This window comes from Urocitellus parryii, chromosome 13 (assembly GCF_045843805.1).
Source record: "Urocitellus parryii isolate mUroPar1 chromosome 13, mUroPar1.hap1, whole genome shotgun sequence".
Taxonomy (NCBI): domain Eukaryota; kingdom Metazoa; phylum Chordata; class Mammalia; order Rodentia; family Sciuridae; genus Urocitellus; species Urocitellus parryii.
The window spans coordinates 42190220-42213706 of NC_135543.1; positions in this window are offsets into that span (position 1 = coordinate 42190220).

A 23487-nucleotide genomic window follows, 5' to 3' on the forward strand; every position below is an offset into this window, starting at 1 on the left:
AATACCACTGTGGAAAATATTCTGTCTTCAAATATTCTCCACCAACTGTGCTGGAAATAAGTTGTTGGAACAGGTAGGAAAAGTCAGGTGTGTGAACTCATTCCTGAATGAACATCTCTGGTGGTCTCTGCTCTCCAGAAGCACCCACCTTTAGAAAGAAAGGCACAGGTTCTTACCATTAGCTTCAGAAAGATAGCCCTGGGAAGAAAACAAAATAAACAAAAACATTTGAGAATTTTGGAATTGTTTTTTTTAAACTCCATCCTGCCCTGGAATCTGGTTGAGAACAATGAACAATACACAGAAAACCTTTATTAAAATTGACCAAAATTAGGTGACAAGGACACTAGCCATGTAGGACTCCAAGGAAAAATAGAAAATTCCCCAAGAGCAGAAACTACTTCTAATAACCTCAAATTTTTGTCAGGCTTGGGAGGGAAGGCAGATGAAGAAAACCAGAAAAATCTGCTTGTCTGCTGAAAGGAATTTGGACTTCGTAAAAAACAAGACCAACATGGAATGAATCTGTCTTAGTAAAAGGCAAGAAAGGTAAAAGAAAGACTTGTAGACTTTGTGTGGCTCCCTTCTATCCACTGTTCAGGTTTAGATGTGGTATACCCTGAAAGCTCACATGTGAGACAATGCAAGGTTTGGAGGAGAAATGATTGGGTTATAGCCTTAGCTTAATCAGTGAGTTAATCCCTAATGGAATTAACTAAAGTTGGTAGGGTGTGGCTGGAGGTGGTGGGATTTGAGGCCTGGCTTTGGGTATACATTTGCATCTGTGGAGTGGAGTTTCTCTGCTTCCTGATCACCAATGTGTGCTGCCTCCTTCTGCCACCCTCTCCTACAGTGATGTTCTGCCTCACCTGGAGCCCGGAGGAATGGAGCCAGCCTTCTATGGACTAGGACCTCTAAAACCTTGAGCCCTCAAATAAACTTTTCCTCCTTTAAAATTGTTCTGGTTGGGACTTTTATGTCACAGCAGAGAAAAAGTTGACTAAAACATCCACTGAGTGTTCAAAATCCTTGGGCATATCTGCAGTTTGTCTAGTTTCTCCTTCTTTATTCAGGATGGAAGTGGGAAGAATTCTTGCAGAACTTCAGGTAAAAATGGGCACGTAGATTCATGTCCAACAGTCTCTGAAATCTTTCAAGGTTGTACACTCACATTAAGTTGGAGATTTGTATAGAGTCCAGGGATATGACATATCAACTTTATCAGTTTGTTATAAGATTAAAATTAGCAAACCCATGATCAAGTGTTTGAACATTCCCAAGCACTTAATAAATATGCACTTAGTTAATAATATCATTTCTATTTTAGAATTGCTGATGAGCTTGACCTCTATTATCCTTTCTGTTAACTTCTCAACAATGAAGTCAGCATTTACATGTAAAATCTGATGTCCTAGCCTGTGGGAATTTAAGCCTCTCCCCTCTACTAGGAAGTCACTATGGAGCTGTTCTAACAAAACTTCACATTAAAAAGAAATGCTTGGAGACAAGAATTTGCACAATAGAAGTCAGTTTGCAAATGCGAGAATTCAGTCTTCCTTCCTTTCACTAACAGTGGACAGAACAAGTCCTGAAACAATGCATGTGGAACTTGACCCTGGATGCACTTCGACAACATTTCAAGCATTTTCAAAAAGACTCTTTTTCTGCTTCAAGATATCGCTCCAAATTTTGATGACGAACAGAGATGCCAATTTGCTTGCTTGGAGTTTAGTCTTCACATTTGCTGAGACGCAGCTAAATGAGATTTAGGAAGACACAATACAAATAGCCTTGCACAAAAGATTTCAAATCGAATGCCGCTGGTACCATATCCAGCTGTGGACAATGTGCCTTTTTACACTTCTGCCAACTCCACTCTTGCTTTTATAAAGAGGAAGGGAGTCCAGCTGCCCTAATTCATAGTTCCTCAGGCCTCACCCCAGGAATTTCTTTGCTCTACCCAAGACTGAAAATGACTTTAGGGCCCTGTACCAGTAGTCTGTAAGTGAGCATAAATAATAACCCTAGAGAGACCATCCTCAATAGCCCAGGTGCCAATAGGATTGGCTTTATGTGTAAGTGACATAGATGTTAGTCCATATTATATAATTTTAGAGAACCTAAAAATGACCTCAGAATTTCTCAAATCTCTTCCACGTATTGTTTTATAACAAGTAGAAGTCTTTATTGGTTTATAATTCTACATGTACTTTATGATCTATTTTGTTTTTAAATGACCTCTAAATAGCTTCTTCCACATATTTTCCAATCAGAATTTTTTCATTAAAAAAAAGGAACAGAAACTTAAGAGGCCACAGCTAAAGTATTATGTGAAATAAGCATGTACTTAAATTCATATAACAGTTAGCTTTCTGTCACTGTGACAACAAACTTAGTCAGATTTTTTTAGAAGAGGTAAAGTTTATTTGGGCTCACAGTCTCAGTCTATGAACAGCTGGCTCCATTCATCAGGGCACAGGTGAGGCAGAACATCATGACCGAAGACTGGCAGAGGGAAGCAGCTCCTGTGATGATCAGAAAGCAGAGAGAGAGGGGTGGGGTGGGCAGGGAAACTCTACTCTCCAGACACAAAATACATACCCCAAAGACATTCCCCTAGGGAACCACCTCCTCCAGCCACACCCTACCTGCTTTCAATTATAACTCAGTTAATCTCAACAAGGGATTCATTACTAATTGGGTCAAGACTCTCATAATCCAATCATTTCTCCTCTAAAACCTCCTACATTATCTCACCCATGAGCTTTTGGAGAACACTTCACATACAAACCATAATGCCTGACATAACCAACACATTTATTGTGGCTCACAATTTTAAGGATATCAGGGCATAGTTGCTTGATGCTCTTGCTTTGGGCCTGTGGCAGCAGAGTCTATTACAGTAGAGAGCATATGGTGGGAGAGGTCTGCTTACCTCATGGCAACCCACAAAACAAAGAAAGAGAAAGGGGGCCATGATCCCAATATCCTGTTCAAGGGCATAGCTCCTAGTTACCTAACTTTCTTCCACCAGGACCCAACTCTTCAAGGTTCTCCCACCTCCCAATGATCCACTGGCTGCAGACAGAGCCTTTAACACATGAGCCTTTGGAGGACATTCAAAATCCAAACCATAGAGGTTATTATGTACATGAAATATTAGTCATAAAACACCACATATAGCAAGATAGACCCATGTGTGTATACACGCACACAATCAGTACATGTTATCAGGAACAAGGTGCATGCGAAGGACACAGATCATATGTCTCTGGGCTGGGCAAAAGGTAGGAAGGACAACAGATCTCACACTGGAGGCTAAGAAAAGGAAGACCAGAGCCCCAAGAAGGGAGGTTAGAATTTCAGAAAACAGATTTTGTCCTTTGGCCTTTCTTTGGCTATAAACAAGGATATTAAAAATAAAATCTTATTGTCAGGCACTTTCATATCAGACATGCTGTCTTATATAATTTGCCACAGTTTCATGCAATACGTGCATTATGCCTATTCTAACTTCACTGATAAGAAACTGAGGCTCAAAGAGATCATCCTTATGATAAGTAAATACAATATTTTCTGCCGTTTATTGAGTGCCTTCATTGCACCAATGCTTCTCTATTATAATTTCTACAGTCACTCTATGAAAGTCAGAATGATTCTCATTTTTCTTATGAGAATATAAAAGCCTAAAATGTAAATAATTTGCCCAAGGCAAAACTAATAAGTAGCTGATTTGTGTTCATGTTCAAATTTTGCAAGTGAATTGAGTGCACTTTCCATTGTGGAGGAAACTCATTTAAACTTATCATATTTCCACAGAGGAAAATGCATTTATTTCCCTTACAGTCCTCAGAAAAGAAATTTACAGGTGGGAGCACTCTTGGTATTTTCCATCCCCTCATTCGCTCCCCTCAGGAAGAAAGGAGTGACTTATCTGTTTAGCTGAAAGTAAACACAGAGTCAGGCCTTATGACCGGACTGTTCCTGGTCTCATGCTTCCTCCTCTCTCTGGACTCTAAGCTCACAGGCAGAGGAATCACTGGAGCCAACGAGACTGCATGGTCATGTAGAGCCTTCTAAGATGCAGGATAAAGAAGTGAACATGCCTCTAACACCTATGGATGGTTCAGTGCTTGAGCAACACTGGGTTCTTCTATATCGATAGTCTCATAACTGCAAAAGGAACTAGAGAATATGAACACATTCTAAATGTATAAATGTGCTATTTTACCTTGAGAAGAGACACAAAAATAGAAATCACTGCACTTAGTGAAATAAACACAGAACCCACTACCAAGCTGAGTGTGTAGCCAATATGCGATATATATATATTAATAAATATATATATTTATTAATTTTAACTCATTTGGATCTTGATATTTAGTCACTAGGAGAACCTCACGTTAAGAATAACAGTATCTAGCACCAAGGGAATGCTTACTTTTTAAATCTTTCTCAACTGCAAAAGGAGAAGGGAAGATACCTTTAAAATTTTTCATATATATTTTTCCTAAAGATATATACAGTCTATCTAACATAGAGAAAGTGTAATGTCAACATTGATATAGAAATGATAAATGAATGAACAAAGGCCCCAACCTCCCTTCTTGGGACTCTGTCTTCCTTCCCTTAGCCCCATATACAGGACTTGCTCTCCTTCCCCAATTTTTTCCATCACAGAGACATGGGACCTTTTTTCTTCCCTCTCTTCTTTTGACTAAAACACATTATCAGGGAAAAGGATATGCAGCTTCTCCCCAATAACCTGTACTGATATATATTTTACATATTTATTCACACACATCTATGCGCATGCCCATGCGCATATGATATGTTGTTTGACAGACCCTTTAGAATGACCCTCTTTGAAGCAGACGTTTAGGCAACTTTGATACTTAGGACTTTTGAATCCTGAGTCAATAAAAGTGGGAGCTAAGTAGTAAGCAATAGCATGGGTGTGTCTGTTTCAGGTGGTGAGAAAATAGCTTTACACTGCCACCCTTTACCAGGGACTAAGGAAGCCATGAATGCAATGTAGTTCTGGTATTGAAAAGTATCCCTGAAACACAGAAGCCTTTTCAAGTCAATTTCAACAAATGGATCATGTGTCTTTTCTAGCCTACATTCCTTTTTCTGTTTACTAACTTTGGCTGCTTTTGTCATCAAATATTTTATTGCCTTCAATCCTACATAGATTTCAACAACTTCCCAAGTAAATTGCCAGGCTACCTGTGCAACAGAGTGAGACAAAAGTCAATTTTATATGGTGCTATGTTTTGAACCTATGTATCCTTCCAACATTTATATAATGAAACTTAAACCAGAAGGTGATAGTATTAAAAGCTGGGGCCTCTAAGAGGCGATTAGGTCATGAGGGTTCTGTCCCTACAAATGGTATTAATGCCCTTATAAATGAGGCTTCGGAGAACTGTCTGGTCTCTTTTACACCTTTTGTTTCTTCTGCCAGGTGAGAATACAGCATTTTACCCTTTCCCCTACTCTCATCATATAAAGATGCAGCAAGAAGTTTCTTTCTTAGAGAATGAGAGCATCCCTCACCTGAGATAGAATCTACTGTTGCCTTGACCTTGGAATTTCCAGCTTCCAGGTAAGACACAAATTTTTATTATATATAATCATCCAGTCTCAGGTATTTTGTTGAAGCAGGGGAAACAGACTAAAATATATTCTATTTGACCACCCACCTCCAGCCAACAAAGTAAGTTTATGAGGCAAAGAGAAAAGTTGGAGGCTGAAAGTAGATCAACTTTGCAATATTCTGCCAGAGCACTTCATCACTTAACTTGTCCCTGATGTTCCCTGTTATTTCGGCCCAGCGAAAGGAAACTCAAGGATGTCACTTAGAACTTGATGCCATATTTGAAATGACACACTATTAAAATTTAATAACTTGAGGAATGAAAAGAGTAGGAGCTTGGCTGTAATTACTGGTAGCACCAGAATGAAGGGCTGAACTTTGGAGAGTAATGGCACTTCCACTAACAGGCCAAGCGTACATATTTGTCCTGTAAAAGACACTTGTTCTCTTATGCCAATGGGACTCCTGAGAATGTGAATGAAAGTGGGCTTTCAAGAACCCAGGATCAGGGGGAAGGTATAACTAGATCTTAAAAACAGAAATTGAGTAACTCCAGTGACTGGTGTGTCTGAAAATTCCAAAAAAAGTGCCTACGTGCAAGAGTTGGCTTAAAACACCCACTGAAGTCAGAGTAATCAAAGCAAAACCTATGGTGTCTATGTTGGAACTTTATAGTCCTCAGCCTTTTCTTTCTACAGGCTTCAAAAATCCAGATTTGCAAGGCATCATTCCACAGTAAGTAATAAGAATAGCTGTTTTCTACTGCAGAATCCCTGCCGCTGGTGGGTGACCCAAATTAGTGGAGTAGAAGAATTTTGACTGAAGTTGAGTATTGACTACATTATATTTCGACATAATAATTATTGATCCAAGGTTAAGATGACTTAGAAACAATTCATTATCTGAGAATGACCAGTGGGCCTGGTTGAACCTAAGGAATTGAAGTGTAAATGGAATTGGAGTCTAAGTGTAAAAATATTAAGTGACTATTACAAGAAAAGAGCAGCTTCGCTTTCCTGCACTAAGAGCCCACTTTTTTTTTTTGTCTCAGGCTTTGATGCTAACAGTTTATTATTGCTTTTATACTCAGGTGGTTCACAGAGGACCCACATAAAGGTGGACAAGACATGAGACCTCTGTAAAGGACAGGAAGATGTCAGGGTGTACAAGACTCCATTCCCAGGAAGAAATACGGCATGTGTAGTGGCTGTGGGCCTCATCTTGTTAAGGTTGAGTATTAACATATGGAAAATAAGCAATGGTCTCTTCAATATAGACAAGGAGACATACAGTGAGAAAGGACAGAATTAGTTAAGGAATATCATGGAAGGTATCCACATTTTGAAAGAGACTGAAGTTTAAATGTCTCATCATATCACAGTGTGAATTAATGAGGTCATTATCATCCCATCTTTGAATCCAGCATCTATCTACACTTTATCTCTTGCAGGAAGCTGCAGAGCTAGAAAGGACAAATGGACAGTTCAATGTCAGGCAACACTGGCGATCGATCATAACGGAGTGTATGGAATAAACAGGTAGAAATCGACATAAGCACAATCTCTATGCACCCCAGGAAAGTGCTCCCTGAAGAATGGAAATAGCCCAGAGAATGCCCTCTTGTCTCCCAAGTTGTAAAATTAGCAATCTTTTAGCTGTGGAAAAATATTTCCGACACAAATCAACTTAGGGGGTATAAGTCCAATATGTCAACTCCAAAACAGTTAGGCTAATCTTGTCAGGGAGCTTCAGCCTGCCAACCACAGACTATCCTGCTGAGACTGAGGTCCTGCATCCAGTCTTCCCTCCTTGCCCAGCTTCCTGTGGATCTGTATTCTTGCCCAGCCCACCGATGCCATTAAGCGTCTCCTGAACAACCTGCTACTTGTTAATCACAGAAGCTTCTCACATGGCAGCATGCATCTGACAGGCTCAGATTCTGGCCACAGCTTCTGTGCCAGGCACACCTGGGGCTAGAACCGCATGCCTGTGGCCATGGCGTCTCTCAGATTTGTATAAGTCTCCTCTAAAGACTGAATTGAAAAAGTTCAATTCCCTGTGATTTCTAGGGGGACAAAACCTAATCACATTTTTCCTGAACCAATTATCTTTCCACTAAGGAAGGAATCAGATTCATTGCCAGTGGGTCTAACATTTGCTGCCAAAAAAAAAAAAAAGGTTTTTTTTTTTTTTTTTTCCTCTATGTAAGTCTTAAAAGTAAACCTTGATTTTTCTTTGCAGATTCAGATTCATGGATTTGTGACATTTTCAGTTACACCCATTGCTTTTTTATACAATGACTGACATAGTATTTGATCTGATCCGTTGAGTGGAGTGATCCTTTACTGTTAGACTTCTACATTTCCACTGGTTTAGCTGTGATTTGGTATGTACTTTACTTAATCATAAATATAGCCACAGAGGCAGTTTATGGATTGTGTTTTGTGTTGATGTTTTTAAATAACATTGGCTCTTTTCAAGACTTATTCTGAGGAATCAAAAGTTCTTCTTTTAATCAGATGGGGATTCATTTCCTCTCATCAGCACAAAACATAACTGACACATCTTTAAAATATAAGATAGTGATTTCCTTTCATTTACTCTTTCTACTTGTAAATATAGACACAACTAGATTATCACCATGACAAAGTTGAAGCTACATTAATCTTTTCACCTAGCAAGGCATCCATTAACCGGGAAAATATGGCTTGTATCATTCATTTCACTGATACCTAGTTTTAGCATGTACAGCTTGCGTCTCAGTAAATTCTTGCTCTCACTGATTCTTAAGGCATCAACAATGAAATTATGTACCTTGAATCAAATATAGCTAGACACAAACATAAACAGAGTGTAGTATTTTAGTTTTATAAAAATTATACCATTCACCAATCTCAAGATACTGTAGATAATAAATTCTAAATAAATTAAACTTCTGCCAAATGCATATTTGTATTTTATTATTTTGACAAATCTTCAGTAGCTTGTTATTTCCTAATAAACACCGAATTAAGTAGTTTTATATTAATTGAACACTCACCCACTACATACCTTGATGGCTCCTATGAAACTTTAAACAAGTACAATTATTAGATCATAACAATTGTAGTGAAAACCAAAATAAAATTGACCAAGAAGCACAGTTTCCATAAGGGAGAAATGAGAAATCTAGCTGTCACGAAGGGCAAAGTCTGATCACCTAGAGGGTGTGACTTGAAAAAACAGGGGACATGGCCCAGACCTAAATTTCATCTTTTACCCATCTGTCAAAGTAAGAGTGAGAACAATATCTCAGTCTGAAATTAATTCATTCAAGGTAACCCCTGTGATTGTTTTTGAGATCTCAAAAGTGCAAATTTCTCTGAGAGAAATAAAACCTTACGTTTCTTACCCTTCAGGAAAAAATTAGTTTATATAATACTTTTTTTTTGTCTTGGCACGAGAAGCACAGGGCAGCATGGGTCACTAACTGTCACAGGGTCCTAAGTAGATTAGACAATGAAAAGTGATACAAAAGCTGAGGATAAGCTTGGCTAACTTCACAGTTGTCCCCAATAAGATACTTGTCCCCGGAACATGGCCCTAAGGAAAGATCACAAACTATTTTTCTTTCTTACCATTGTGTGTTCAGTCTTGATTTCTGCGTAACACTGTCTCTGACTCTTAAATCCTAGTTGAGTTTTAAATATAGCTCAGTGATTGGGTCCAGCTGAAAGGACTTGAATCCCAGTTGGGCTCCTGAAGACTGCATGACTGTGAGCAGGCAGTTGGCCTTCCTAAACTCCAGCTTCCTCAGGGAGAGATAATATCGACCCCTCTGGATTGTCTTGAGGATTAAATAAAACGATGCCTACAAAGGGCTTAGCAGAGGACCCAGCTCAAAGCAAATGTTCACAAACTGGAGTAATTACTAGATTTATCAGGGTTGTGGGCAGAGTGGGGAGCCGGACAATGTGAGAGGTCAGGACAGTGACCTGTGAAATAAAGGAAGAGAAAGATGTGGACGACACCTTTGAGAGAGGAGCAGAGACATAGATCAGACTTAGATTTGTCTTCTCTGAGGTTTGTCTCAGCACTGAAAATGCTCTGTCTTCCCACATCCAAGCATCTACCTGAAAGTTCCTAACAATAGAGAAGGGTAAAGAGGCGACCTCAATCAACATTGTACGGAAGCTAATAGACCAACTGGAGATGACTCTGTTACTGAGGTGTCTGCACATCCCGAGATGCAGCATTTTCTTCCCCAGTCTCTTCTCTTCACCATGGAGAAAATTGTTCCAGACAATAGATTCTCAACCCCTGTCCCTCACGGGCAAGTGCCATTCTAAACACCACTCTGAAATCACTTCTGTGTGTAATACAACAAAAACAATGAAGACTGAAGTAATTCAAAGACACAGAAAAACATCATATCACTATAAAGACCCACTGGTTGAAATAATAAGAAAATTCTTGCATACAAATTACAGAAACCCAGACTTAAGGAAATCACAATTAATTTATATTTGCATTGATTGGAAATATATGAACAGATTATGGTTTAAATAAACACAGGGCTATTCTTATTAGGCTAACAATTTTTGTTCAGCCATAACATATAACTGATGACTTAATTAGGCTATTATTTTATCTCTGGGTTGATTTTTTAATGTGGTTACTAATGAATACCTTTTTTTCCCCATGAAGCTATGATTTTCACAAGAAGGTTCACTATGAGGATGGTGTGAAAATGGTAGTCTCTAATTTTGAAGACCATGACATTAATACCAGAATAATAGTTCATTATCAGAAGGTAGAAATTGACTCCCCTGAGTTTCACAGGAAGACTGACATCATGCTCATGTGTAAATTGATGCTGATGTCATTATTCACTTTTTCCCTAGGGTTTTACAATAACTTCCTTTCCTTCCTCCTTTTTCTACTTGCTGGATTCCATTTTTACATCATAACCACCCTAATTTTCCAAATTATGCACCTCTAATACTTTTATCTTCCGCTCAAAACCTTGAATGTCATCTATGGAATATCCTTTCATTCAACCTCCTTGGTTTCAAATATACTCAGCTACCAAACCAATTCCAGTAACTTATTTTTCTTCATTTTGCTTCTCCAACATTCACAGTTCCTCTTTCCAATGTTTACTGCCACAGAATATACTCACATGAGAAAAACAGTAAGGAAAAATAATTAATAGTACAGTTTTCAGTGTTAGACAAACTTGAGATCAAAGACAGGTTCTCTTTGGTCATCTTTTCATCTTGGAGACAAAATTACACAAAAGGCTCTAGCAATGCCTAACAATATGAATCTTTGAAAATAAACACCTTCAAACCTGTTTCTGGGAGAATAACAACTTCTAAAACTGTATGGAAGATTAATGAGCTATTCCATGCAACATTCTCAGTATAGTGCCTGGCACATAGTAAATTCTCTATAGATGCCGGTGTTTTTACTATCATTTTTTATTTTGAAGCTAAAAGAATATCTTCTTCATTCATGACATTTAATTTACCTGTTCTTATCTCAAAAGTGATCTGGGCATCTATATCATGAAAGGTAGGTAACAAAGCATGGTTATCAAACTTGAAAGTTTAAGCTTTATCTTATGGTGAGAAATTGAAACTTGATGGTAAATAAGGTTATAACTAAATCCATAATATTTAAGAGTAACACATGAAAGAGTATATAAGTTCGATGGTATAAGAGAACAATGAAAGCACACCAGTTAGGAGATCATTAGAAAACTACAAGTAAAAAAGCAATCCATATCTGTTGTCAGTGTCAGAAAACACTATGAGCATAGATTAAATATAGGAGTAAGACAAAGTGTAATGAATAATGAATTCCTGTGTCTCTAGTTCAAATAGAAACAAACTATTGGAGGAAAAGGTAGTGGATATGTACTTCATTGTGTTAGATTTCAGCAATCTGTAAGATTGTCAATAATAGAGATAGGCAGTCATCAATTAGAAACAAGATTCTATACCATAAAAAATAAATTCATGCTCAAGACAAAATGTAACACATACATATTATTTGAAACTGTATAATTAAACTCATTAAACACTAATGTAGGAAAAGTAAAGTGCTAATTAGGACCGTCTGGTATACTAGACAGAAAGATTGTAAAAAAGGAAAAAAGAGTTCATGGATGTCAGGAGAAAAGTGATTTTCTCAAAAAGATATGGTAGAATTTTGCAGTTACCTCTCTAAGCCTGTGTTTCTTCACTGCCGTGTGGAGTGTGAACAAACTGGTACTCCTCACATCCATCTTGGACCATGAATCTCTCACCTGTGATTCTCTGTGTTTATTCAGCTGGATGATAACTCTTAGAGCAATTTCAGCATTTTTTGAAAACAATATATATCGGATATGGCAGAGCTGTTCTCAACCTGAGCCCCAGACTGAAAATTCAAAGTCCATCACACTTATCATTTCCAGTCTCAAATTCCAATCTGGATCCCCAGTGGGTCCATTCCATGAGTGAAAATTAAAATTCCATAGTGTTTAATCTCCAGCAAAATTGTAAGTCTTGTTTGACACAATAGTGAGCTTTTCTTAACTAATATTGAAGGGCCAGTTGTAAGTCCTGACTAAAGAAAATGTGGACTAAGAGGTCTTGAAATTTAATATTCTTTAGACAGCAATTTCAGACAAGTGAAGAGAAGAAACCCACATTCGTACAAGTTAGAGAATGATTGGAGCCCGTGTAGAAATGGAGGCAATAAATCCAACCAAAGGGGCAGACAAGAGAAGGGATTTCATGCTGAGTAGAAAGCAAAATGGTGAATAGTAATCTGAGCAGAACACAGGTTCAAAAAGCCTTTTTCTAAGGTTATGTCAAAATAATATCTAAATGCTAGAAGACTCATGTCATAGGGATGCACAGATTGGAAATGCAAGGAACAAGACTGATCAAGGAGCCCACACAGGGGTGAGGGAGAAAAAAGAGAAATGTTGGTGTATTAAACTTTTAAAAGAAGCAGTGCTCTTTTTATTCTTCAGTGGGAAAGAAGGTGATAATATGGGGGGGGGAGGCGGGTACCAGGGATTGGACTCAGGGGCATGCAACCACTGAGCCATATCCCCAGTCCTATTTTGTAGTTTATTTAGAGACAGGGTCTCAGTGAGTTGCTTAGCATCTTGATTTTTTTTTTTTTTTTTTTTTTTGACGAGGCTGGCTTTGAACTCAAGATCCTTCTGCCTCAGCCTCCTGAGCCCCTGAGATTACAGGCAGGAGCCATCGCACCCAGCAAGGAAGGTGATAATTTTCGGAGGAACAGTAGATAGACTAGAAAAGCTCTGGGGTTCACTATATAAATGAGTGTTATGTGTGCACAATTCTATCAGGTAAAAATGCCAAGTTGCCTGTGTGGCTTCTGACATCTCTTATTAAGAAAGAGTTATTCTGAACAAGTAATATATGTTTAGTTGTAAACGGACATAATAACTTTATTTATTTTTGTATGTGGTGCTGAAGATTGAACCCAGTACCTCATGCATGCTAGGCAAGCACCTTACCACTTAGCCACAATCTCAGCCCCACAAATATTTCTTGAGTATCTACCATGTATTAGGACTAGGAACATAGTGGGTGAAGAAAAAGGGCAAATGAATGAATAATTAATTAATTGTAGAATATGAGTGTTTTGCATGACATTATCTTGTAATTTAAAGAGAGATTCTCCCTATATGGGGAAAAAAGAATCTTTTAATTTTCCTAAAATCTTGCATCAAAGAGGTTTGGCTAATTTCTGGCATCTACTTTTAAAGGGAAATTTGAGTTAAATGATGATGGAACCTTACAGAATAAAAAAAAAAGATACTGAAATTTTTAGGTTTTTCACCATACTGGAGATATTGTTGATGTGTAAAAGCTGCACATATTGAATTCATACAACTCCATGTGTTTGTATGTAAGCGGACACCTATTAATGGATCACCATCAAAAAGTCATAAACATATGCATGTCACTTCCAAAGTGTCCTTACACTCTCTCTGTTCTCATGAATATTGTGTGTTTATCTTAACAGTACCATATTAAAGTACTATTCACTTCATACAAGTGGATGGCTTTATTATAATAATTTTGTTTAGATAACATGAATTAAAGTTGTATGCATACATACACATGCATAGAAATGTGAGCATGAATATATATATTAATATTTCATAGTGAACATGAACAATATCATGTAATAGCAATACTGCTCTGACTACCCTTTAGCCTTCTTTGTTTATCTTTGTGAAAAATTTCTTTCAAGAATGTGTCATAACAATAACTCATTTTCGAGTACCCTGCTCTTGATGCATGTAAGTTCCTAACAAAAATTTTTAGAGAGCCAGGTTCATGATATACTTTTTACTTCATTTGCTGAAATAAATTAGAAGAGATAAATCACAACAAAGGCAGAAAATGTGAAATAAGTAATATTCGATGTTTGATTGATTTACTTTTTATCTCTGGAAGCACTATTTTTCCTTTATCTGTTGTGAAGCTTTAGTCAAATGGCCAGTAATATAAAGTGTTTATGGTTTTCTGAATTGCAATTACAATTTCTTAACCTATCTGATTCAGGCTTGATCCTTGTCACGGTTTTTCATTTTAATGAATAGAGAAAACTTTTGAAGATTTTCAGAGTCTGATTTTTCTTATATGGAAACCTCAGAGTTTTTTTTTTTAATATTTCTTTCTCCAACACAACTAGAATTTCACACAGATTGTATTCATTTCCATAAAAGAATAGATAGAGTACATTTCAATGTAGCATTCTGGTTTTCAAAGGAATAAAATAAAGAATTCTTTTCAGAATATCTCCAATTAATATTATAAACTTTAACTCCCTTCCTCAGTCTTCCAAAATAATACATAAAAAGTTGAATATGTAGACAATTTCATCTGCTCTTTTTTTCTACAAGAATATCCTCTCTTATTTTAAAATAAGATATTTGAAACAAATAAATCATGCTAGAATTATTTGCTTTTACTATGCTTATTGTTTTCATTTTAAAATGAGTCCTAAAAATAAGTCATTTTATTTTGTTTGCTATAATTTCAGTTTTTTCCAGGACTCTTTGTATATTTTTTAAAAAATGATAGGTAGTAGAAAAATATTAATTTCAATGAAGATTATTACCAAGTTTTAAGTCATAAAAATGGCTTTAATTCTCAACAAAATTTTTCTTTTCTACCTGGAAATATTAGTCTCTAAAAAATGTTTTTAACTGGTACAAAAAGTATGATTAATGGTGGAAGATGGAAAGGAGTCATAAATTTCAATTAAATATTAAATATCAAATTTTTCCATTGGTACATTAAATTATTTTATATCAAACATTATTATTCAAAGTAGAAAATGCATATTATATACACAATGTATACATATAACATACTGCATATTATAATATATTCATATTGTAACAATATTATTTGCTTATTGTAACATAACCAAAACAAAGGAAGTTATGAAATTAATTTGGAATCCCATAATCAAATAATAAAACTATCATCTATGTCTAAAATAAGTTAGCTATCATTACATACAGAGTCCTAAAAAAAGATGGAGAATAGTCTTATCATACTCTCTATTATTTTAAGATCCAAACAGAATTTGAACTGAGAATTATTACATATACTGAAATTTCTTTTCTTCAAGATTTCCCCATTCACTGTTATCCTTAGCGATATTCACAAGTTAGAGTTCAAAAACATTTCATTAATTGTTCAATATCTATGACATATAAATAAAATGCATCTTTTAAAATAAAACATTAGATGTCATTTAAATTCTTCTGTATACCTGGATAAAAATGCAATAGACTAGAACAAAGTTAGGAAATGATCCAATATGCACCACTCAGCCTCTGTACTCTCCTGCTTTTTTGGGTAGAGCCAGGCCACATGACTTGTGTTAGTTAATAAGATACCACTGAGACTGAAATGAGCTTGCAAAATTGAGCTTATCTTCATGGACTTTTGCCATCTCTGTGAATAGAACATGCTCCAGATAGCTCGCCAATCCCAGAAAAGTGAGAGACATTTGGAACAGATCTGAACTCATTCCATAGTCCCAAGCCAAGCCAAACCTTGATCTGCTGAATTGCAGCCAATCTGCAGATACATAAGTGAGAAAGAACGTCTTTATTGTGTATACTACTGAGGTTTTTTATGGTTGTTTATTATGCAGCAACAGCTCTTTAAAAACAAGAACATGTGGGAAAAGGTGACCGGATCATAAATTTCAAAGGAGAAGAATACAGGCAAAACTTATGATCACTCATTTTCCAAGATCAGAAATTTTCTTTCAAGTTACCCCTATGAAAGTTTTTGTTTCTTATATGTGTCACTGCTTCTATGAAGTAGAGTCGTGTTGTCATTCATGTTATCTCTAATCTTCACAAAAGCACTTCCTATGAGGCGACACTTTTGAAAGGAGGAAACTGGCTTGGAAAAGCTAATGGATCATCCTTGTCTACACAGGTGATCTGACCCAGAATTTTTGCCTCAACTGATCCAGTTCCCAAAAGTAATGTGTGTCAAGATATTTCTAAGAGAGAGAGAGAGAGAGAGAGAGAGAGAGAGAGAGATCGAAGTAACATATGAGAGCGAGAAAAGAAGCACACTCTGGATATAACATTTAAAACAATGTACATTAAACAAGAATCTGTAGCCTGGCACTTATTTTTCAGTCAAGGGTGACAAGTAAGAATATTTGCTGAAATCACTGCTGTTCTCAAGGTCTCTTTCTTTCTAATTGTGTATCTACTTCTCTCTGAAGTTGGATTCTTTGTTCCTTAATTGATTAAACCATCTTGAATTCTGTAAATTATGGAATGATATATTCTGTTTAATTCACTGAATTCCTACTTTTAGGAGATCAGAGTTATTGTATGAAGGTATCTTTTTTCAAATTGGATTCTTCTAGATCAAGTCCAATCCTGTTAATAGCCATGTTAAATTGCCTCTCTGGACAGGATGCTGTGGGTTGTTCAACCAGAAAGGCCTACTGGATGACACAGATGTTGACTGATGCTGAGTGTCACCAGTTACAGAAACAGTCAATAACAAACCTTCTCCACAAGGAATAGATAATATTCACTCCCTCCCACCTAAGTGAGTTCATATCTAAGGAGGTTCTTATCTAAGGAGCTTCTGGTACACTCTAAAATGCTGAATAACTTGGAGAAAATTAGAAACTTAATATCTTACTCCAATTAATTATATCCATGCCATGTATGAATCTTAGCACCTGCGACTTTTGGATTTCAAAATAAATAGTTGCTACTCCCTTAAGAGTAGCCACAGCTTCTAAAGAAGGATGTTTTCTACAGAATCCGGATATCTTCCACTATTATGGCAAACAGAACACTTTGATGGGCAGAATCACCAACTTGTACAGAAAGATTCTCTGTAGAGCAGCAATGATGGTTGCTCTGCTGCCTGTTCCTTCTTCTGATGCTTGAAGATTAATTTGCTGTCAACACAGCTGACAAGCATTCATTTACCGAATAATGATTTTTTAAATTCATAATTTATCATGTTATATGATGTCATTAATTAGGTAAAAGCTGTGATTTACAAAGATGGAAATTCCTTTTGGCTCTGTCACTGACATTCATTTGAGTAGTTGTAAAGGAAATGAATATTTCTCCATCGATGCATTCTAGTTTGTAGAGACTGGACAAAAAAAAAAAAAAAAAAAAAGAAGAAGAAAAAGAAAAAGAAAACCAGGATCCCTTATGTCCTCCTCCTCATCATATAAACTACATTATAAAAGACTTATCTATAAATATGAGGGTCCTTAGGAGAGATTAAAGAAAACATAAATGTGAAGTATATGGGTGTTGGAAGACAGTACATAAATGTTGTGAATTATGCTCCAGAAGACAAGATATATAAGAACAAAATGATAAAGCAATGAATGTTGTGCAAAGCCAATTCAAAAAAAGGAATTGGAGTGGTATTTTATCTAAAGGAGTTCTCATATGCCTATGGCCTATGGTTCATCATATTCATCCTGTGCCTTTTAAAACCAGGGAGAAAATCCAGTATGTTAAGAAATCTAATAACCAATGTTATAAAAGTAAATCTCAACCCAGACTAAGGGTGACCTTTGCATAGTGAGAAAGTTCTGGGCTTTAGGAAGTTTTTAAAAATTTTAATTTACTAGTTTTCTACAAATAAAATCAAAAGATGTCAACTGCAAAGAGCATACATTGAGCTTATATTCTGGTTGGCATGGAAATAAATGAACAGGGTAGCAGGCGTCAGATAGTACAGCAAAGTAATATGCTAAGAAAAGATGTATGAAAGCATTTTAAACACCAAAAGAAGAGTATGATTGATAAGTTAGCAAAAGAGTGTTCCAATTTAGTTTGCATATTTCAAGTCCTTGTTGGTGGTGGGAGGGAAGAGCTACCTATTTTTCCAATTGCTAAAATAGATTGTTTTTCTGAGCTGCTATGTTAAGATTCATGATTATGGACATTTAATGAATAATAAACCCCAAATACATGATGGTCATGTAAGAATAAAAGTCAGGTCAAGTAGGAATTATTTAATTTGATTAAAATATCATATTGCCAAATTAATTTGATTTTTGGGACAACTTATAATTTTGGTGACATTATTCAGTGGAATTCTTAGTAATATTTAAATTAATCTTGTTTTATGGAATCTTAATATGAATATGCTGTCAAAATGGACTGGAGCTTCATATTGCTATTTCTTTCTCTTTTATAACTGAGATGTCTTGCAATATGTTTAAAAGATAATGTACTTATGTTAAGAACTAACTATATTACACATAAACATATCAGGATCTTTCCCAGCCTAGAAACATGTGTTTTCCTTTTATATCCCCTAATTTAGTATTCAGAAAATTATATTTCTCCCAAATACATATTATATTATTAAATTATACAAGCTGCATATGTCACTAATATTCTAATATTTTTGTTTTCTCCAAAAAGAAGATTAACTTCACAGTTGAATATCACTGCTTATAGTAATGTACAATGTTAAAGCACCATCTGACAGAAGATTTATGCATATCACTTTAGATTCTTTGGCATTTATTTAGTCAAATTACATAGCACTAGTGAATCAATTAACCACACACTTTCTGCATTTATATACCAATGAAAATTTGATGAAAAAAAACAATATAAAGAAATGTTAACGTTTGGGTATGGAATGTCCCCCAAAATTTCATGTTTCAAAAACATGGTTCCCAGCACAGCAAGGTTCAGAGGTGGGGCTTTTAAGCAATGATTAAGTCACAGGGCTCAGATCTCATCAGTGGATTAATACATTAAATAGATTAATCCATTAATAGCTGAATGGACTAATGGGAGTTGGGACTAATTAGAAGAAATAGGTCCTGAGGCAAGCCCTGGAAAAGTTTCTCTTTGCCCCAGTCCCTTCCTCTGTCTCTCTTTCTTTGCTTTCTGGCTGCCCTGAGCTGAAAGGCCATCTTTTACCACACTTTTCTGCCCTAATGCTCTGCATCACCTAAGGCCCAGAGCAATGGAATTGTTGCCCATGAACTGAGACATCTGGAATCACAAGCCCAAATGAAGTTTTCTTCCTTCAAGTTGTTCTCCTCCCATATTCTGGACACAGTGCTACAAAGCTGACTAACACAACATCATCTGCTGAATCTTAAGAGCAAGACAAGACAGCTAAATACACAACTGTAACACAATTTGATACATTTTACAGAAAGGTAAATGTAAAATGTTTTAGGTTCAAAGCAGTAAGGTTTTAATGTTGCTGAGGTAGAAAGAAGAGATTCCTGTGGAAGTTATACAAAAAAAAAAAAAGACATCTTAGCTCAGTTAGTAATAGTAATTGCAATTTCTTAGCTAGATAAGAAATGGGATAAAACTTCTGCTCAACAAGATAAGTCTATGGAAAGATGCAAAGGCATCAGAGGATAAAAAGATGGTCCTTGAAGAAAAAATATTTCATCCTATCCTCATCCTGTTGTTCTTTCTGCCACATTGGGCAGCTTATGTACCTTCTCAATGACTTTATATTTTTATTTTAAAATGCAATAATGATTATACCTGCCTCTTGAATTTGATCAAAGAATTAATGAGAGAAATTTAAAATATTTGATGCACCATCTCTTATTTTCCTAATGTCCAAATACTCCTTTCAGTTCCCATGGAGGTACTGAAGTAAGTGAGCTCCATGGAAAACTTTGGATGTTTCAGTATAGTATGGGTAGTGTAAGAAATGAGCTCAGGAAAGATCACACATATTTGGACATTTGTGATGATACACAGGAGCACCTATTAAAAAACTGAAGCAGAGAAGACATGCAATCAGATTTTTGTTCTAAAAAACTAATGTTGATGGCGATCTGAACAACAACAACAAAAAAAAAAAATGAGAGGGGTGAAAAAAGGCAAGGATTCTAGGGAAATAGTGAAGGATGTGACCAAAGTGGGTACATGCTAGAAAGAGGGAGAATCTTCACGAGACATAACGAATGATTGACTAGGGAAAGAGAAACAAGGAGACAGAATATAGGGAGAGGGAGGAGTTTGGAAGAACTCTCTATGTGTAACCCTAACAACTTAATAATATAAGGCACATGTAATTATGGAAGAAACAGTAATGATAAACTACAGACTGCTAGGTTCTTCTAACTACTGGGGCTATGGAGAGCTGAAAATGGTTTCATTAAAAACTGGAATAGCAAGAAGAGTGATCCCATAGGAGAAGATGGCCCTGAGTTGGGATTCACATGTGAGTAAGATGCACATTGGTGACCAGTGAAATGAAATCATGAGAATAGTTCCCTACATGAAGAGGCTGAGCTGGACTGACACAGCTGCTCAGCAGAATATGTCATTGGCGTCCCTTTCTTTGTTAAATATCTACTTATGAAAAATTAATAAATTTATTTAATCAATGATTTCCATCATACTCATATTAGCATGGTAGATTCATTATTTCAGGCAAAATCAATTAGAGGCACACTGTTTTCTCAAGTGTCATTTTTAACATGACACTGATCATTAAACCACTTTTACAAAGGAGTCAAATACATTCTTTTCCCTATTCTGTCAGGTGAAATCTAATTTTATTTTCCACTATGTGAAAGTAGAGTACTTTTAAGTTAAATATTGACAGGTCAAGAAAACATACAAACTGACCAAATTGCATATTTCAAATATGTGCATTTTATTCAATTTTACTTCAATAAAGCTATGCAAAAAAATTTTAAAAATTAAAAAAAAAGAAAACATACAATTCAGTCAACAGCAATGAAACTGTGATTTTTGTCCATATCACGAAATCAAGATGAGTAAGGGATTCAAACAATGTCATAGGATGAAGGGTGAAGTGACTAGAGATATTGCACCCAGGTGGAAAAGAGGTAAAAGGTGACGTAGTAGTCACCCTCATCTATTTGAAATAATTTAATCAGAAGTGATAAGTAAATGCTTTACATGACTCTCAAGAATAAAATAAATGAGCTCATGTTTGGATGTTATTAATTTGTTTGTTTGAATAAAATATAAGAACCTTTAAAAATGGTAGGAATGAAATGTTTTTCACCATGTGGTGTTCATTTCCACACTTCTGAAAGCTAACAGAATAAACCTGGATGATTCCTTTTGTGGGGATGTTGTAGAGAGAACATATGCCAATTCAAGAGACTCCAGCTCTCATCAACAGATATCTTACACATGCTACAGTCCTTCTGAGCCTCTTCGTCAATGTAAAAATACAATAACACCACAGGGGCATTGTAGGGAACATATGTAATGAAAGAGTCAGAATGTACCATGTGCATAGTGGGCATTTAACATGGTACTTTAATATGAACCTGAAAAATATAACTGGGTTTAGGACAGGCTCTGCTATTAGAAGATAGCTGGAGGAAGAAAGCAGTCAGCATAAAACCTATCTATTAGAACATTCACAGAACAATCTATATATGCCTTCTTTCACATTTTTATATCTTTCATGATGTTTTATCATTGTTCTCATCATACATATATGTAGATATCTACATATCTATTTACATGTTTATCTATAGATTTTTGTTGAGGTGGGTCTATAAAGATTAGTTTCTGCAATCTTTCTTACCTTGCCTTAAAGTAGTTCTATAACAGAAAGAGCATAGAATAATAAGCATTAAGTTCATGTGCATATAATAACAATAAGGAAGTAATTTATTCTTTCTCTTGGTTAAAAGAAACTTCAAATAGACCTGTTCTGGTGTGGCAGCTTCATGCTTCCCACAGTCCCAGATTCCTTGTCTTTTTCTTTCCTACCATCTTTAGCATGCTGCCTTATAACTTAAGCATTCATTTTCCAGTCACAATTTTTTCATTTTATAGTGGAATTCAAATAGATATTTTAGAAGTTGCACACAATCTAGTTGCACCTCCCTCGCCAAAAACTTGGTCACTGAAGATATCCATCAGTGAGGAATTCGGGGAAATAAACTCTTTCAGCAGTGCTGGCAAAATGCCCATTTAAAAATTGAGGTTCTTATTGGAATGCAAGGGATAAAGAATATTGGATTAATGCTTCTTCCACAGGTGAATACACTCAAATATAGCATATTCTTTAGAAATAAACTCTGGACTTTTTCAACACCTGAATGAATGTAGGCTTAAATTCCCAGCATTCATATCATAAAATGTAGCCCAAAATATTTTTATATGGAAATTCTTCAAAACAGGAGTGACCAATAGTCCACAGAGATACTAGCAAGTGTCAAAAAGATTCAGTTTCTCAAATGCTCATAAATATGATTTCCTGCCATATCCATCAAGATGAACCAGCTTCCTATTTTAAACCCTCAAATGGAAAACCAAATTAATTGACTTGTTTCATGGAGATATTAGATATAAATTATATGGGATGATAAAGAAAATATGGTATATATACACAATGGAGTTTTACTCAAGTGCAAATAAATCATGTCATTTGCAGGAAAAGTGGAGGGGGGATCTCATGAAAATGGAAGAGAGATATGTAGAGTAGGAAAGGAACCAGGGGAAAAGGATAGGGAAGGGAAAGAGCAAATATTAGAGAATTATATTGGCCAAATTATATTGTTGTATTGTATGCATGTACAAATATGTAAAAACAATGACACTGTTATGTACATCTATAATGCACCAATAATTCTTTTTCTTAAAAGAGAGAGAGAGAGAGAGAGAGAGAATTTTTTTAATATTTATTTTTTAGTGTTCAGCGGACACAACATCTTTGTTTGTATGTGGTGCTGAGGATCGAACCCAAGCCTCACGCATGCCAGGCGAGCACGCTACCACTTGAGCCACATCCCCACCCCCACCAATAATTCTTAATAAAGCATACTACCACCTTAGAGACAATGTGTATTATTACATATTTGGATGAAAGATAGTTCATTTCAAAGCAATTTTGATTGAAATATTTGTAACATGACAGATTACTTAAAATGCTGCATCATTGTACAGGGCTTATGAAAGACATTCTGTGAATATTCAGGTGGTGTTTCCTGTTCCTTTCTGCAACTCCTCTGCTAAGTGATTAAGAAACATTGAAGCATTATTCATGATTATTAAAAAATAATAATTTTAGATATATTCTTCAAGACTAATGGCTTTGTGACAAAATAATGCATCTTAATACATCGATTTTTAAACTTTTAAACATCAATTAAAGAAATTTTTCATAATTCATAATCATTTACAAGATGTCATTTACCTAAGTTTATTAATCAAGAAGTCATCAAATCTTGAATTTTTCTTTATGTATTGCTTCATAAATTATTTAAAAAATAGATTTATGCTATTGTGTAGTTTCTATTGAATTCATGTTAAGCAACATTTATGAAATGTAAAAATATTTTATTTAAATTACAAACAT